General features: G+C 45.7%; 1 pseudogene; it reads left to right on the top strand.

Annotated features, from left to right (window-relative positions):
* Window positions 1–831: 831 nt before the first annotated feature.
* On the top strand, window positions 832–4,567 carry LOC115317032 (annotated as a pseudogene).
* Window positions 4,568–18,059: the final 13,492 nt, after the last annotated feature.

Below are 18,059 nucleotides of genomic sequence, written 5' to 3'. Positions count from 1 at the left end.
TAAGTTCCGCTCATGTAAACATGAATAAATCTTCTTACGTAACACCACTTGGGGTCCCAAGATATCCTTCCAGAAATCGAAATAGCAGAGCCTTCGCCGAGTTTAGCTGCAGAATAAATGCTTTTAAGTAGTCTTTTTTTTTTTTTTCCGCGACCAGTTAATCAGTGGGACAAGTTACCCGAGGAAATTGTTCATTCTTGCAGCTTGCCAGAATTTGTTCATCGCTTTTTTTTCGTTTGCTCAGTGTGTATTATTTTTGTGAGCTGTGGCTGTGATATTTAGGGCGTATTCTATTGTTTCTTTCTTGTGTACCTTTCTGTTCTATTATATGAATTGGCGTGGTTGACCTTTATATTTATGCTTCGAGGTGTATTTACATGAGAGCCCATTGTTCATTTTTAGGCACTGTCGGCTGTTGGACTGTTGTTTTCTGTATATCTGAGGTGGTTTTTCACCCCTACCAGGTCTCCAAATCGGAATATGTAGTATTTATAAATAAATAAATAAATAAATAAATAAATAAATAAATAAATAAATAAATAAATAAAAAGATCCCCAGAACTTCTTTCCGTGGACGTCCACAGGACGTATACATTTCTGTACATGCAAATCAAAGATGTACCAGATGTCCTAGGGATGTTCACATTATACTTTCAACGGATATTCGCAGAAATTCAATCCGTGTACGTCAACAGTGTAGCGCAGCGTCACTAGCTGATACCAGATCAGCCTTGTCATCGTCAGCCTTGTCATCGGCACAGCAGCTGCGCCGCTAGGGCATACTGTATATAAGGGCTCACGGTGCGTGCAATAAACGTTGTTGAACTCGCTACTTGCGTACGAGCCACATGGTGTCAGAAGTGCTTTATCGCCCGAGCGCCGCGGATCAATGAAGCAGCCACCGAGCGACGGAAAGTAGGCGACAGCCACACCACCCGGACGATGGCGTCTCCGCAGCAGGCCATCGTGCTGCCCTGTACAACGCTGCTGCAGCCCCCAAAACCCCTGGACACGACGGGAGACCTGTGGCGGAACTGGACAACTTGGAAATGTGAGTTTCAACTGTTTTCTACGGCCACCCTGCTCAGCCATCAACCGAAAGAAGTCCAGGCGGCGACCTTGTTAATGATAATCGGGGAAGATGCAAGGAAGTCGTTCAGTACATTTACGTTTGTAAACCAAAAAGAAAGGCAAGACGTGACGACTATCATTGAGAAGTTTGATAGCTTCTACAAGCCGGCTACAAACCTAACTTACAACGAGTTTGTGTTTGGTACGAGGGACCAGAAAGATGGGGAACCTTTCAACGAATGGTTGACTGACATTCGTATTTTGGCAAACAACTGCGAGTTTGGGGATATTGAAGAACGTCTACTTAGAAGTAGAATCATTCTGGGCGTTCGGGACAAGAAACTTCAGCAAAAGCTCATATCCGACAACCCGTCCTACACCAAAGCGGTGGAAAGATGCAGAGCCTGGGAACAGGGCGAAGAACGATGCAATACAATACAAAGCGGAGCAAAGGAACGCGAAAAAGAAGTCAACTTAGTTCAAGAAATCGGATCATCGTGCCAAAAGTGTGGGTTTACGAAGCACAGAACTAAGGTTTGCCCCGCAGCCGGAAAGAAATGCAACAAGTGCGGAAGCCTTAATCACTTCGCTAAAGTTTGCAAGTCAGGGCGGAAAAGGGCCCCCGTACAGCAAGTACACGAGGTTGTGGCTAGCGATGACGAGACATACTTCTTGGAAGCGCTAACTGTCGGTGCTGTATCTCGCGAGGATCTATGGACGGCTACGGTGACACTAGAAGGCGTTCCCGTTCATTGCAAAATAGATACCGGAGCCAATTGTTGTGTCATCTCCAGGGCCGCACTAGGCCAAGTTACGACGAAGCCAACAGTAAAGTGCGACGTCACCCTAAACACGTTCTTCGGTCATGCAGAAAAGGCACCAGAAAGAATTTGCCTCGATATACGCAATCAAGACAAAAAATGTCACGCTGGGTTTTTGTTGTACGCCAAGAGGTTCCAGTCACCTTGAGTGGCAGTGTAGCAGAACGCCTCGGACTGATTACTCGCGTTGCAGGTGTGAGCACCGCAGAGCTATACGGTGCAGCACGACCTTTTGAAGCAGTTTTTCAAGGGCTCGGCCAGCTGAAGGGTGTGGTCTACGATATGAAGCTACAACCAGGATCCAAGGGCACCGTCAAGGCAGCAAGACGAATACCTGTGGCTCTCCAGGATAGAGTCAAGGCAGAGTTGGACCGCATGGAAGCGGATCAAGTCGTCACGAAGGTAAACGAACCAACAGAATGGTCGAGTCACATGGTGGTCGTCGTAAAGAAAGATAAGGTCAGAATTTGCTTAGACCCATCTGATCTTAACAAACGTCTATTACGCGAACATTATCCCATGCCGACGCTAGAAGATGTAGCTCCACATCTGCACGGCGCCAAGTTTTTTTCGACATTGGATGCGTCATCGGGCTTTTGGCAAATAAAGTTGTCTGAGGCAAGTTCGCACATTTGTACCATGAGCACCCCTTATGGCAGATACAGGTTTCTGCGCATGCCGTTCGGAATTTCCACAGCCCCAGAAGTATGGACGACATTTTAGTTTGGGGAACCACGATACAAGAACATGACGCGAACCTGAAAAACTTACTGGAACGCTGCGAGAGACACGATCTCAAGTTGAACCTAAAAAAGTGTCATTTTCTGCAGGACCGAGTACGGTACCTAGGTCACATTTTGACGACTGAAGGTCTGAGCCTAGACCCAGAACGAGTCGAGGACATCCTTGCTGTTCCGGAGCCCAGAGACCGTAAGGAATTACAAATATTTCTTGGCATGACGAACTTTGTCGGAAGATTCATACCAAATATGTCTGCCCTCTCAGCACCATTACGCGAGCTGTTGAAAAAAGATATCGCTTGGGTTTGGACTGAGCGCCAACAAAGCAGTTTTAAAACGCTCAGAGAGTCGCTTATCAAGGCGCCGGTACTTACGTATTTTGAGCAGGGTAAACCAGTCACGTTGTCAGTAGACGCAAGCCAGACCGGCGTCGGGGCGGTGATGATTCAGAACGGACATCCTATCGCCTACTCATCACGCTCCCTCACCGAGACTCAGCAAAAATACGCCCAGATTGAAAAAGAGGCACTCGCTATAGTACACGGATGCAACAAGTTTAAAGATTATATTTTAGGGCACTCATCTGTGACTGTAGAGTCGGATCATAAGCCACTGGAAGCAATATTCAGGAAACCCCTTTGTGACTGCCCGCTCCGCCTACAAAGGATGAGGCTAGTGCTTCAGCGATACCCCATTACCGTGCAGTACAGGCCAGGGAAGGAACTTTTTCTAGCGGACGCGTTGTCAAGGTTCCCAACCAAAACTATGCTAAAAGACGAAAGCGACCAGTTTCAAGTCAACATTGTTTCTACGCTATCAGTTTCAGATGCACGGCTCCACGACATCCTCCAGGCGACAGAAAACGACGCGGCTTTCATCCAGCTCCGAGAGTATGCATCAGCATCCTGGCCAGCTGAGAAACGAGACGTCCCGGAGGAACTTCGAACGTACTGGAACTACAGAGATGAGATGCACGTGGAAGATGGGCTGGTCTTCAGGAGTAAAAAAGTGGTAATTCCAAAAGCCAAGAGGACGGAGATTTTGAAACTTTTGCATGCCGCGCACGGGGGTGAAGCAAAAATGAAGATGCGCGCCAGGGAAGTGATGTATTGGCCGACCATGTCATGCGACATTGAAGCTCTTGCAAAGTCATGTGGGGTCTGCACGAAGCATAAGCCCAGAAACGCAAGATTACCATTACTGAGCCATGAACTACCCAACCTACCATGGCAGCTGGTGGGGCTAGACTTGTTCTACCACAACAATCGGACTTTTTTGATAATTGTTGACTTCTACTCTTTCTTTTTCGAGATCAAGGAACTGCGACAGTCCACGGCATCTTCAGTGGTATCCGCCTGTGCAGAAGTCTTCGCTACTCATGGGATACCAGCCAAGTTGTGCAGTGACAATGGGCCCCCCTTCAATAGTTACAACTTCAAGGACTTAGTGAGTAAGTTTCGAATCATTCACGTCACGTCAAGCCCTCACCACCCTCGCTCCAACGGAATGGCTGAGCGAGCCGTACAAGAGGCAAAGAAACTGCTAACGAGGTGCTCCTACGTCTGCAGCGCCCTCCTGGAATGGCGCAACAGCCCAAGGGATAACCTGCTCAAGTCACCAGTACAGAGGCTAATGGGTCGTCAGACACGCACACTGCTTCCGGTTCCCGACTGCTGCCTGGAACCAGCCATCGTACCGCCCAAAGAGGTGCACAAACGACTACAAGAGATCCGCAGCAAGCAGCGGACCTTCTACAACAGAACAAAGGCCCTTCCGGAACTACAAGATGGTCAGCAAGTGTCTGCATTTGACACCATTTCACACACGTGGTCTCCGGCAGTCGTCATGAGGCGTGCGGGGCCTCCGCGCTCCTTTGTGATCGAAACTGGTGACGGACGTGTGCTACGCAGAACGAGAGAGCACCTGCGCGTGTTGCCGCCTCGGCAACAGCAACTTGTCACCACTGCGGCTGCTGAATCCACTGGCCGCCAGGTGAGGGAAGAACCCTCAACGGGAGCCGCCCCACCATCACAAGACCCTCCGACCCAGGAGCTCAGGAGGAGTTCAAGACAACGGCGGAGCCCCGTCAGATACCCAAGACCAGAACTTTAAGCGTGATCCTGCAAGCGTACTATTTTCTATTCCTTAATTTTTTGTATATTGTTTTTCTCTTGGTTGTTTTGTTTTGTTTGAAAGAGGGAAGATGTAGCGCAGCGTCACTAGCTGATACCAGATCAGCCTTGTCATCGTCAGCCTTGTCATCGGCACAGCAGCTGCGCCGCTAGGGCATACTGTATATAAGGGCTCACGGTGCGTGCAATAAACGTTGTTGAACTCGCTACTTGCGTACGAGCCACAAACAGGACATCCGTCTCTGTACATTCAAACCAAAGATGTACTGGATATCCTAGGGATGTCTACATTAGACTTTCAGCGGATATCCGGAGAACTTCCATTCATAGGTGTACACAGGACATCCATTTCTGTACATCCAAATCGGAGATGTACTGGATGTCCTAAGGATGTCTATATCAGAGTTCCAACAGATACGTGAAAAACATACACAAATGTCAGTTTATATATGGCCCCGCCTGGGGACAAACTTTAACAAATCACTTTTATCTAAAGACGTCTGAATTATGCATGGTTCTCTATTTCTGAAAGCATATGTAATGCAAGACGTTTTAGAATTATAACTTTATCACAATTTAGGGAATATAAATTTGTTTAAAGACTCTGTTCAAAATATAGTGTATACAAAGGACTGCTCCAGTTACTAGTAGTGTTTTTTTTATAATTTGCCATACCGAAGCGGTTCCAACAAAGATAAGAAACCAAAGCAGTAGACGACTTTCGGGGGTAAACAAGCTACTCTTTGATTGCCTGCGAGGGAACATTAACCACCAGCAGGTATTTTTTTCAGATTGAAATTAATTGTTTAAAAAAAACATTGTAGTTAAGCCAGGAACACATTCTTCAAAAGATTGTAAAAGTTAGCTTATTCAAGGTATGTTCACTCATTACGGGAACTAGTCAACACCTTTGAATGAGCAGATTCCATCAGAGCGCGGAAAGTTGCTAACAAAAGTTGCTATCAAAATAAATAAAAAATATTTTATATTTAGTTGTAAAATAAATTGTTATAAATAGCTAATATCTGGAAATATCAGGAAAAAGCTTCATATCTATTTACTGCAGAATTCTCCTAGCCAATGGCGCCTTTTTCGGCCCGCCGGTATCGCCGCTGTCTCTGCTGTTACCCTGCTACCGCGCTCGCTTCCTCTTTTCGCGATTGTTATTTTCACTTTTAAAATTCAAAGATCAAAAGCGAGCGGACACGGATGAGCCGCTCTCAAGTCTGGGCAAGCAAGCAAGTGCGAGTCTCGATTTAGGACCGGTGATTGACAGCCTCCGGTTCGCCACTATTCTCCATTTCATCGAGCACGGCTACAAGGGAATCGGAAAATGAGTGACCTTTTGGAAGTTAGGCGTTGGGCTGTTCTCAGGGACAGTGGACAATTGTGTTTTTGACGCTTGAGAACGTGAGGGCGGTGGAGCTGCTGTGTCGTCGGTGTGGGCCTGACGCCAGTCGTTTCCCCAGAAATTGAAATTAGGAGGGTGTCTAATTTAGAATAGAGGAGTCGTGAATTAAGGGGTTGCCTTTGGAAAAAAACAAGTGCGTGTGTGTGTGTGTTGGGGGGGGGGGGGGGAGGGGAGGGGAGGGGAGGGGAGGGGAGGGGGGAAGGGAAGGGGGAGGGAGTACCCCTCCCCCCCCACACACACACACACGCACACTAAATGACTGCCTGACGGCCGCGCCGCCCAGCCCGGATACGGTGCCAGAGGGCTGCTTGGCCTAATGAAGATCTCTCGGGGGCAAGCGAGTGCGGCTAGAACTCCAGCTATGTTTGGGGCCTTGTGTGTTTTTCCCCTTCAATGTGTTTCTCAGTCTCAGGATTTTTCAATTATAAAGTAGACCGAAGGATTTGCTCTCCAAAATTTTATCGACATTTTTTTTTTTGTTTTTTGTTTATATGAAGGGCTGTGATCGAAACTACTAATGTTTGTTTCACTTCGTGTGCAAGCAAATTCGAAGCTGCTAGCACGAGCATGTTCCCCTGAACTTTGCTTGCACTGCACGCTCGCGCGTACCTGGCAGGGGCGCTGAAAGCCTCGCGTTTAGAATGAAATAGGGTGCCTTCATGTGCGCTTTGCTTAGGGTGGAGACATCTGGCCATTTTGTTCCCACTTTTACATTTATTTTTTGTTCAGAAGCGCGTGAAAGAGCGTGTCCCTGCACGCGTCTGTGGCGCTGACTGTGCTATGGCGACATTTTGTTTTCGTCAATTTTTTTGTATTTTCCCGTGAGCGCGTGCTGTCGGCATCGGGTACTACAAAGGGTGGCATCACTCTAAACAGAAGGTCATTGAGGCACCCTAGAATGAAATGGATCATGATGGGTCAATGTGTGCTTGCATGGGACATAATCTGGTGCTCGACTCGATTCTGCAGAGGCAAAATGCGAAAGAGCACCTATACCATATTTGCTTTCTCAAAGTGGATTTCAAGTAGGCCCCTAGTGTGCAGTGTTTAGCACAGTAAAATTAAAGTTTCTCAATTAATCAGATATATGTTGTTGTTAACATATTTTACACAAACTATGATGTCGATTATATACTATCTGCACACACATGGAGGCACACCATCATGTCTGCACTTTTCTTTGGCAGTTTAGTGATTAACATCGATATATATATCCTACCTCTGAAAAGTGCATGCACTTCTACCCTCTCGCAGAGCACGTTGTAGTCCAATCACTGTGATCTGCGCAGTGCGCCCAGAGGATTATGGCGCTTACAGTGTGATGCAATTCATGGACGGAATTTCAACATGAATGTGTTCGATTTCCTTGCGCGGCTCACTTTCTTAGTGGCTCGTCGTTCACTGGATACACTCCATAAATGGCAGGAAATGGCTTACTATGGATTTGTGGTAAAGAATTTGTGCAAGCGCATTTAATGCTGTTTTTATTTTTATTTTATTTAAGTGGCACTCCACTTTTAGTAACAAATTTATTTTTGACTTCATTTTGAACCCCTTTTTTTGTATTTTCAGTAAAGGCCAGTGAGCAGGCATTAACGAAGCCAATGCACCATAAAAATGCCCCTGGTAATTTCTACAACGAAATGTGCTATCCTTTTTTATTACCAATCAAGTCGTGTACAAGGCAAGTTTTAACAGTGTTATGTGTGCCTGTTTGTTTCCAGAGCTGTGAAACAACATTTTTTGGTAATTAGCCACAGAATTACAGTTCAAAGGCTTGTTTTTTGTGCATATATTTTTAAGAATGGAACCAGTGTTGTATAGGCATCTTTAGTATTCACATCAAGATCAAACTGTGTGGCAAATATGGTAAAAGTTTCTTAATGAAAGTTGCCTGCACTCATCCCTTCAAATTGTTTTGTTAGGGTCACGAGATGTAGGAATGAGCTCCCCACGGCAAAGACTACACTCGGCTTCACCCTAACTTGGCAAATGGTGAAAGCTATGGCCTCCGTGAGCCAATTAAAGTGACAGAGGAAAGTACATGAGGGCACACCACGGGAGGAATGCACGAAGTGCTAGATTGTCATGCGACTCGCTCTGTCTTGCGGTGCTGCAGCGTTTGCTCTTTGCCTTGTTATGGTAAAACTGTTAGTACCTTGCACTATGCTAGTCAGCTACTGAAAGGTTCCAAATGTGTCGTGAAATTTGTCTGCACTCATAAATTCTTCAACTTGTTTTGTTAGGGACATGCGGTGTTGCAAGGGCTGCCCTTCACACCAGGGAGTAGCGCTTTAGACCATGCCACTCAGCTACAGGTACGTTCCTATTCTAGTGTGAAAGTTGCATGCACTCATATCTTCTTCATCTTGGTGCAGAAATGACCTTGCCATGCCAGGGACGAACAACTTATACTACACTACTCAGCAACACTTGAAGCCGGTATCGGTATACCGATACCGCCTCCGCCTCCTGCACCGTATGGACGTAACAAAACAAGTTGGAGGCGGTATCGGTATACCGATACCCCCTCCAACTTGTTTTGTTAGGGCCATACGGTGCAGGGAGAACCTGCCCACGCCGGGGATCGTCACCTTACAGTATGCCACACAATTACGGGTACGTTCCGGATGTACTATGAAATTTCCTGCACTAATACATTCTTTGACTTTTTGTTAGGGCCATGAAAAGACAGCTGCAAGATGACACAGGCCAAGATGGTTTCCCAGTGCGTAAAGATTAAACACCAACCTCCGAGATGCATCAGAAGAGTAGGGCCATTAGAGGCACATATATGGATAGGACACGAGTGTAGTAATAAGGCCATATTGCCAATATAAATTGGCTCAGGGTTGTTCTTTGGGTGGTTTGCAACATCTAGGTGAGAGTAGAATGAATATTTGCACACCTTCCAAATATCCAAAGTAGGTCTGCCAAAGTATCTTCCTGAATATGAGGAAGGGACAAGGGACGGACAACAATGATGAGGGACGGACAGCAACTTGTTGTTGATTGGGGTGTATGTCGAAACAACCCATTCTTACTTGAACCCTTCTCGTTTGAACCCATTCGCAAAGCGCCCTTCTCGTTTTAACCTTTCGCGTTTCGACCCTTTCTTATTTATACCCGTCTCATTTGAACCCATTCTCATTTGAACCCTTCTCGTCTGAACCCATTCGCAAAACACCCTTCGCGTTTTAACCTTTCGCATTTCGACCCTTTCTCATTTGAACCCGTTGTCATTTGAACACCGTAGTGAGGTATAGAAAGAAGGAAAAACAGTGGAGGATGAAGGTTGAAGTTTTTGCGAAGCGGCACCATCTCTTGCATAGCACATGAAACAATTTTCCTTATGCCTGCGTGCCACCCCGAGTCTGTTGACGTAGCTACGTGGTCACATGGTGACGTGGTTTCGAAAGTGCTAGCGCAGATTCGGTACTTCATTTCTCTTCTGTCGCTGCATGTTGTTAAGATGTCGTCGTTTGGAGCGGATGGATCATTGTGCTAGTCGTGTGTTATTGCTTTTAATGGCCAATTCGGATGGTCATTTTCCCTGAAAAAAAGTTTTCCCATATCTTCGGCAAGGGCGTTCGCATGGTCAAAGGCTGGCGGGTGCAAGCTTTTCGGGTTGCGCTTCTCAGGCGTGTACCGGCAATTTACCAGCAGAAGTTTTCCCGAGCTCCAAGAGGTCGGGCAGCTTGTCTGCCAGACTGTATCCGATATCGTCACATCCGAATCGGGATAGGGAACCAAACGAAACAACGCTCGCTGAGGCGGCTAATAGCGGGTTCGAGTGGCAAATGAAGCCATATCGAGACAGGCACCCTTTTGTGCTCTGAGACAAGATAGCAAAAACAACGAAGAGAAAGATAATTTATGTTTCAAAGAAAGTCAACATTTTTGGAAGAATTTATCCAGCCTGAGCGAGGTATGTTTGCTCTGAGACACGGGCTGCATCATACATCACTTTATTTTACAACTCTGTAATAACAAGGTATTACACCGCTGAAAAAAAAAATTATGCATAGTGATGCAATTTGAAACTTGAACACGCATTACAATTTCAAGGAGGGTGGGTGCAATGAGAAGACTGAGGAATCCAAAAAAAGGTACTAGAGAGTTTTAGTAGATCGTTCCGATACCCCCGATAACGATACTATGCATGCGCAAGGGAGGCGGTGGCGGAGTATCGGGTGTCGTTATCGGAGTCATGGGAACGATCTACAAAAACTCTTTACTAACAGTAAACAGAATATGGAAAGCGACGCTGGCAAGCCTCCGTGGCAACAGTTAATCGAAAATCCAAACGATGTTTATTGAAATTTGACGCGCGTGCGGGCAGCACCACACTGATTTATACATCTTCCCTTTCATTGATTTTATATTTTAATATTTTGTCAGCTGTACGCACTGTGTTAATGCCAATATTTTGAAAAGTTTTGCGAAGCTGCTTCTGTTTACACACATCTCAAAGAGTCGTAATTTATGTTGTTGGCGTTTGCAGCGTGCTCATGGTACCATAGAATGGTCGAAGAGGAAGTTAACAGAGCTCACTCGCGACCCAGTCAAATAAAAACGCCAGTTCATTGTGCTTTGCATTCGGGTGGAGACGTGATGCGCCGCTGGCGCGTTTTTGGTCGCCGGTGCCACAGGCAAGGGCTCGAAGGCAATTAATTACCCGAATTCGCCATAAATACCGCGGAAAGATTGCGAGATCATGATGTTAGATTAATTTGGGTTCGAAATGAGACAGGTTAAAATGAGAAGAGTCTTTCTGACAATGGTCAAAACCAGAAAGTATGTTTTGAGAAAATTTGAAGTGAGAAAGGTTAAAATGAGAAAAGTCGTTTTGAGAAGGGTCAAAACCCGAAAGTTTGTTTTGAGAACGGTTTAAATGAGAAAGGGAGAAACGCGAAAGTTGTTTTGCGCTGGGTTGAAATGAGAAGGTAAAAACGAAAAGGTAAAAATGCGAACGGGTTCAAATGAGAACCACCCGTTGAGGGTCCCTTGTCCCTTTCTCATATTCAGTACCCTTAACAACACGCTCGTCCATTACGTACAAAGTAGCTTATTACGGATGTTCGATAGATCTGAAGCGGATCTCCATCGAACGTTTGCAGGATATCCGAAAGTATCATGCCAAAATAGAAATTGGCTCAGAGTCGTCCTTTGCTGGTTTACAACATATCCAGGCAAGAGTAGAACGGATTCAGGCATGCCATCCGAATATCCGAAATTGGCCTGCACAGAAATCCCGTTTCAGATGTCCGACGGACGTGCAATTTTGCTCGCTTTGGCGCTCTGTCGGATGTCTTGGGGATGTTCGATGGACGTATACGGATGTCCCATAGATGTTCGATATATCTTAATCGGATCTTTATCGAATGTTCACGGGGTATCCGAAGATATACTGCCCAGTAGAAATTGGCTCAGCTTAGTGCTTTGATTGGTTTACAACATATCTGGGCTCGGGTAGCACGAAATCGGGCATGCCATTGGAATATCCGTAATTGGCCATGGAGAGGGATCCCATTACGGATGTCCGGCGGACATGCAAAATGCAAATTTGTCAGCTTTGGCGCTCGGACGGATATGTCCTGGGGACGTCCGTCGGACGACTACGGATCTCCTGGGGACGTCCGTCGGACGACTACGGATCTCCTGGGGACGTCCGAATATCTTGAGTGGATATCTATCGGCTGTCCGACGAACAACCAGGGGTTTGTTGGGATCCGGAGCACCACAGGGAGCGGAGGAGAGCCAGGGTGGAAGCTCTCACATCGGTGTATCTTACAGAAGAGTCTGTAAGATACACCGATGCAGCCAAGTATGCAGGGAAAGGAGCATATACAGTCTGCGCGGTGGATGGCAGCGGAAAGGAGGTGGTAGCAGCGACAGTCACGACCCAAGAGATAGACGCAGCGGAAGAGACGGCCATCGCTTTGGCGGTTACGACGAGCAGGGAACGCCTCACAATAATCACGGACTCACAGGCTGCATGCAGACATTTCCAGAGGAGGAGAGTGGCTGCAGCGGCCCTCAAGATTATGACAGAAAACCGAGTTTCCAGAAGTCCAGCTAGTCTGGACACCGAGGCACGAGGACCTGGCGGGAAATAAGGCGGCCCACGCCGTGGCTCGAGATTATACCCTCTGGGCCTTCCTGCCGGTCGATTGAGCTCTGTTGAGCCCGGATGAAGGCGTCCCCAAAAGAAGTGCAGATATATTAGAACATTATCGACTTGGAAGAAGGGTCTATCCACCACCCCACCCGAAGCTATCCAGGGAAGAGGCAGTCTCTTGAAGACAACTGCAAACCAACACCTACCCACATCGTACACTCTACCACCTGAGATACCCAGCTTGCCAGGAATATGACTGCAAGGCCTGCAAGGTGCCCAACAACCTCTACCGCATGGTGGGGGGATGCCAGGGCAGCATGATGATAGAACCCATAGGGAGACCTACGAGAGAGAGACTGAGTTGATCGACATGTCGGGCCCGGCGGGCAGTCAAGGACCATGGACTGAGTAGACCACCCACCACGAGAAGAAGACAGTGTCTGCTCCTGATCAGTAAAAGTTTATTCTCTCTCTCCCTCTGCGCACCAGGTCCATGGCGTCATGGAATGGTCATTCGCTCTTTCGACCTTAACGTGAAGGCTTCGCTTTCACGTTGAGGTGGCCCTTTAAAGGGCTCTGAAAAGAAAATAAATTTTTGAACAGTCTAGTTGGGACACGCGTGGCAAAAAAATTAACTTTACGCAAAAAAAAAAACAAAAAAAACAATGTTTAGAGCAATATTGACGGCGCGAGACGCAACTTAGTCGGTAGTCACCTCCTTCGCACTTGTTTTCTCTCTCGGCATTTCGGGCGCGTGGAGGAGAGGTGGATCGACTTCGCCTTTACGTTGAGGTGGGAACAGCGAATGCTCGAATGACCATCTCGTTGACCGAATGACCATTCCGTGACGTCATTGACTTCGCGCGCAGAATTTCAAATAACTCTCTCGCCATCAATATTGCACTAATTTTTTTTTTCGCGTAAAGGTATTTCTTGACATGCGTGTCCCACCCAGACTGTTAAAAAAAAAACTCGTTTTTTTTAAGGGCTTTTAGAATAAAACGGGTAAAACTGCATTGCCATTTTTCAAAACGGAGCAGGCTTCATTTACAGGAATACGGGCGTGGTGGCTCACTGTTCTACTGTCGTCGTACTTGCGGCCCGCCAACTTTAAAAGCTTCCTCACAACACACAACTCCCTCCGCTTTTTGAGATAGCACTGCATTGCCAACGGATGAAGGCCAGACAAAACACAAGGATAGCTTGCTGGGCAACTTGGGGATTCAAAGCATTTGGCCCAGGTTGCCCCTCCAACACGGTGGAAGAAACACATTTAGATGATGCCACTGGCCGCTCTTCCTGCGAGAGCGAGCGAACAGATTGTGTTCGGAGCTACCTCAAACCAGGGTAGTTTGTTCCGCGCCGCCGCGGAGGGCGCTGCTGTATAGGGTCCCTTCTCGGCGGCTCGCCTTTTTCGCGGTGTGGTGGTGTGGTTGTAGTTTGTGGAGCCAGTGACTGGCCTCATGTTTTTCTTTAGTGCCTTGTAGTAAAAAATAATAATAAAAAGGAAGGGATTTTTCAAACACATCTACAGCTAATTTATAAAGATACAATCTGAGCTTTCAATCACAGAAGAGTAGATTGTTGGGCTAGTTGGTTTTGGAACTTGGAATACATTTTAGCGCTCAAAAACAAGGACAAAAAGACGAGAATCAGACACCACAGTGCGCTACTCAGCGCACTGTGGTGTCTGATCAGTTGTTAGTAGCGCACTGTGGTGCCTGATTCTCGTCTTTTTGTCCTTGTTTTTGAGCGCTAAAATATATTCCAAGTTTCAATCACAACTTCCTTAAATAATGACATAAATACTTAACAGGTAATTAAAGCACTTAAGAAATGCATATCTCCGTTAATATTAATATACCACTATTTCCTCCTCCAACCCTCTTAAATAATAAAAAAAATCTAATAGTTGAATACAAGTAAATCCTTCACCACATACCATAGGAAAGCCATTATACACTAAATAATAATTTATACACAATATTTTTCTTTTAAAAATAAACATCATGAACTCAATCCTCTGTGGCCATCGTCCACCAGCTAGGACACACGAAGTCTCCTAGTTATAGATACCTATCAATAATTTTCTTTTTATAAGTAAACGCCCGCACTGATTCTTTTCAGGTCCATTCCAATAACCGTGGCTTCGTAGTATCACCTGTTTGTCTTTGCGGATTGGCTTTTCAATCAAAATTTTCTTTTTGGTCATATTAAGCCCTATTTATTTATTTTTAATTGCTTTAAACCTGATATACCGTTTGGTGGTGCAGGTAGAGAGACACATTTTATTTTTATTCGTTTTAGCTCTCACTTAGAAAAATGTAAAATGTGTCGAGTACAGGTGCCACCATCGTGCACGAAGGTAAGCCTTAACCCGAAGAAGAAGAAGCCATGCTATAAGGATGGGAAAGAAGTGCTTCGTTCCCAAATGTGATTCGGGGTACCGGAACTGTGCAGAGCGAGTGCCCTTGTTTAAAGCTCTATCGAATGACGCTCGCCTGGAGCAGTAGTGGAAGAAAGACGCTCTGGGAGGGACCCCATACTTGGGCGCCATCTATCCCCGTGCGAGTGAAGTCTGGAGCAAGGTGGAAGAAACACGGTTGAACTCTAATGAATTCGTTATCTATGGTATCTATCTACCCGCTCCATTCACGGTGCTGCGGTAGCCTCAATCTGGTTATATTTCTAGCTTTATAAATTCAATATACAAATATAACGCAACATTTTACAGATTATCTTAGTACGTATCAGTGGCCTTAATGTGGGAGAGTTTAAAAAAAAATCGAAGATGACCTTTTCTTTTTAATAATTGAGTTTCAAAATAACTCGTAATCATTAAAATCACCTCACTTGAGCGTTTCAACCATATTTATCGCCAATATTAACAAGATACAGGATAACACGCCGGCAAAGTTTGAAAGTTCTGATATTTATAGATGCGGAGAAAAAAAAGAACAAATAAAGTGTAAGTATTTTTGCGGAATGTGCTATGTTTGCGATTTTTTCAAGAATTTAACAACGTCGATGCTTAATTATAAATATGCTGAGTCAATCCTACTTATACGTAGTTTTTCAGTAAGTATTTCTACACCAGCAGGTACAACAGTTTGTTGGGGAAAGGTGCCTCAAATGCCAACTTCGCGCAATTCGCAGAAAGCGCTTCGCACTGTCAGCGTGCTTCTAATTTTTTTTTTTTTTTTTTTCTGCCACGACAATTTTTTTTTCGCAGAACTTATTTTGGTTTTGTTCTGATGCGCATTGAGTCTACAAAATATTTTTTTTCGCAAAAAAATAAAATTGTCATTGCACATGGTCGGCAGAATTTATCTGAAAACACCCTATAGTTTTACGCGGAGCGTAGGATTTTCCACCGTTTATTCTAAGGGAAATCGGCGATTGCCATCATGTGCATTTGTTGTCTAAGTATCGGTGATCTCCTTCGGTGATAACTTTAAAAGCGGTGATTATCGCAGAGAAAATGTCATGAAAAACTAACTAGAAGTCTATGAGGGGAGTGTTTTGACCAGAACAGCCCTGGTTAAAGTAAACATATCCTGAAATGTGTCTTCCAGTTTTAACCGATTTTCTATTTTTCTTTTTAATGCCGACGGATGTTTATCAGTATTTCTCCGTTAAAAACGGAAAGTCTACGGTTCAGTTATGCATAATTGTTGCAAAGTCCCATATACGTAAAAAATGCCTTACGTCATTTAAAGAGCCATAAAGTCGAATACCGATCATTTAAAACAGGATAAAATTCAAATGTCATTGATCGCGTCTGCTACGAAAATGTCGCTGCCCCGAAGGGGGATACATTTGCGAACGGGGTTGCAACCTCAGTTCTGCTCGCCGCAAGCGTGTCGAATCTGTGTTATCCATTTTCAAGCGTGGACTGCTCTTGCCGTCATCCTCTGAGAATGGTAACAAAACGAAGTGCAAATAAATCTACCAGGCTACAATAAATCACGCCACCCTGCACCTAATGGCTCTTGGAATCCCGTTATGACGCCCTTTATGCAACGCCGGCGCTGTAAACAATTCGAATACACCGGATCAGCGAAGAAAAGAGCGTCACTTGATCCCGTGGGCACACTTCCCCAAATGGCTCCCTTGCGAAGTGGGGAAGCACTTCGACGAAGCGCAAAAGCTGCATTCCTTTTTCTTTTTTTCATTTTGTTTAGCGATTGGTGTTTTTCTTTTGTGTGTGTGTGTGTGTGTGTGTGTTCTTTTACGCGTGCATAGCTCGAGGACGTACACATTTGAGTGCTCACAGAGCTAACGTGGACATGGCGCCATTTATAAGATACGGAGTTTTCTTATCCCAACACCTGCGCTGCGGATTATTACTCAATATGTTAAATATATACCTCGTTTCAGCAACGAAATCAGAGCGACAGAACGAAGCACGTGACAATAGACCCTCTTCAAAAGTCTATTAAACAACAATAAAAACCGCTTTTTTTTTTTTTTGGAGGGGGGGGGGGGGGGGGGGGTCTGTTTTTAGCGCAAGCGTGTGATTTGATCCGAACTGAATCCGAGCGCTGACACAATACTCGTATCAAATTGACACAGCATCCTCTGGAGGGTAAGAGTGCCTACATGCCTGTCTGTCTCAGGGTGAAGACATCCTCTTTAGCACTGAGTGGACCAGCGCTTGACTTGTGCGCTAAAAATGGCGCCACACCAGATGCGCGCACACCAAAAGTCGTAAAAAAACAAAAAAAAAAAACAAAAAGGAAAAAAAAAACGCCTGGGCAGAAAATTGGTTGAGTTGGAATGTTCATGACTTAAATTTACAGAGGTGTACCGGTCGTAGCCTGGCTCAAGTATATTTGCACGAACCGCCACTGATTCGGAATCATCTTGGTCGCGCTGAAATTGCGAGGTAAAAGGGGGACTATTTCTTTCAGTCTTGCCTTCCCAAAACTTGATGACGTAATTGTCGGATCAAAATCACCCGCCTGATGACAGTCGAGCTGGTCGAGCGCGGCTCATGGATTGGGCGCAAGAACTGAGCGAGCACTCGACTTCGGCTCGTAAAAATCGATGCCTCGGCGGACACTCGTGCAGTGGCTCGTGTCCCACCACTGCGGTGATGATAATAGCCGAACTCTAACAATGCCTGGAGCTCAGCACGCGTTTTCTGCTTTGCCGACTCCAGCGCGGGGGTGTGATTAACGTTGTAGGCATAAGATAGGCAGCAGGCAACGTGGCCGCTTGTTCTGGCTCCGAGTTGAGGGGATAAACGATGATCACTATTCTCAATTCTTTTTTCTTTTTTTTTTTCAGCGACTGTTATTGTTTAGAAAGCAAAACTAAGACAAGTTTATTCGGTTATTAACGCTAGGGAGTGATTCTGGGTGGTATTTAGAGAAAGTAGAAAAATTGCTTCATGTTTAAAGGGCAACTCCGCTTCGTTTTTGTTTTTAGAGAAGCAATGCAGTCCTCTTTAGTATGACCTAGGAAGACCACAGGTCAAATATTACGAGCTATGCGGAGACCAAGTCGTCTGCTTCGTGCGCAGCAGTTGTGTTAACGTCAAAATAGGCGCCGAGCTCTGATTGGCTCTGATTGGAAGGATGGAGGGTAGACCTCAATGCTAGATGCCTTCGGGTCTACCCACTAGTCTTCATTCAGAACCAATCAGAGCTCAGGGTTCTGATGTCACCACAACCCAGGCACGTAGCCAGGATTTTGATTCGGGAAGGGGGGGGGGGGGGGGGGGGGGGCGCCCATGACAAAGTTTTGTGTGAGGGGAGG

This window comes from Ixodes scapularis, unplaced genomic scaffold (genome assembly GCF_016920785.2).
Source record: "Ixodes scapularis isolate PalLabHiFi unplaced genomic scaffold, ASM1692078v2 PGA_scaffold5__190_contigs__length_132052651, whole genome shotgun sequence".
NCBI classification, from domain to species: Eukaryota; Metazoa; Arthropoda; class Arachnida; order Ixodida; family Ixodidae; genus Ixodes; species Ixodes scapularis.
The sequence above is the reverse complement of the archived record's forward strand: the minus strand, read 5'-3'. Positions and strand labels throughout refer to the sequence as shown.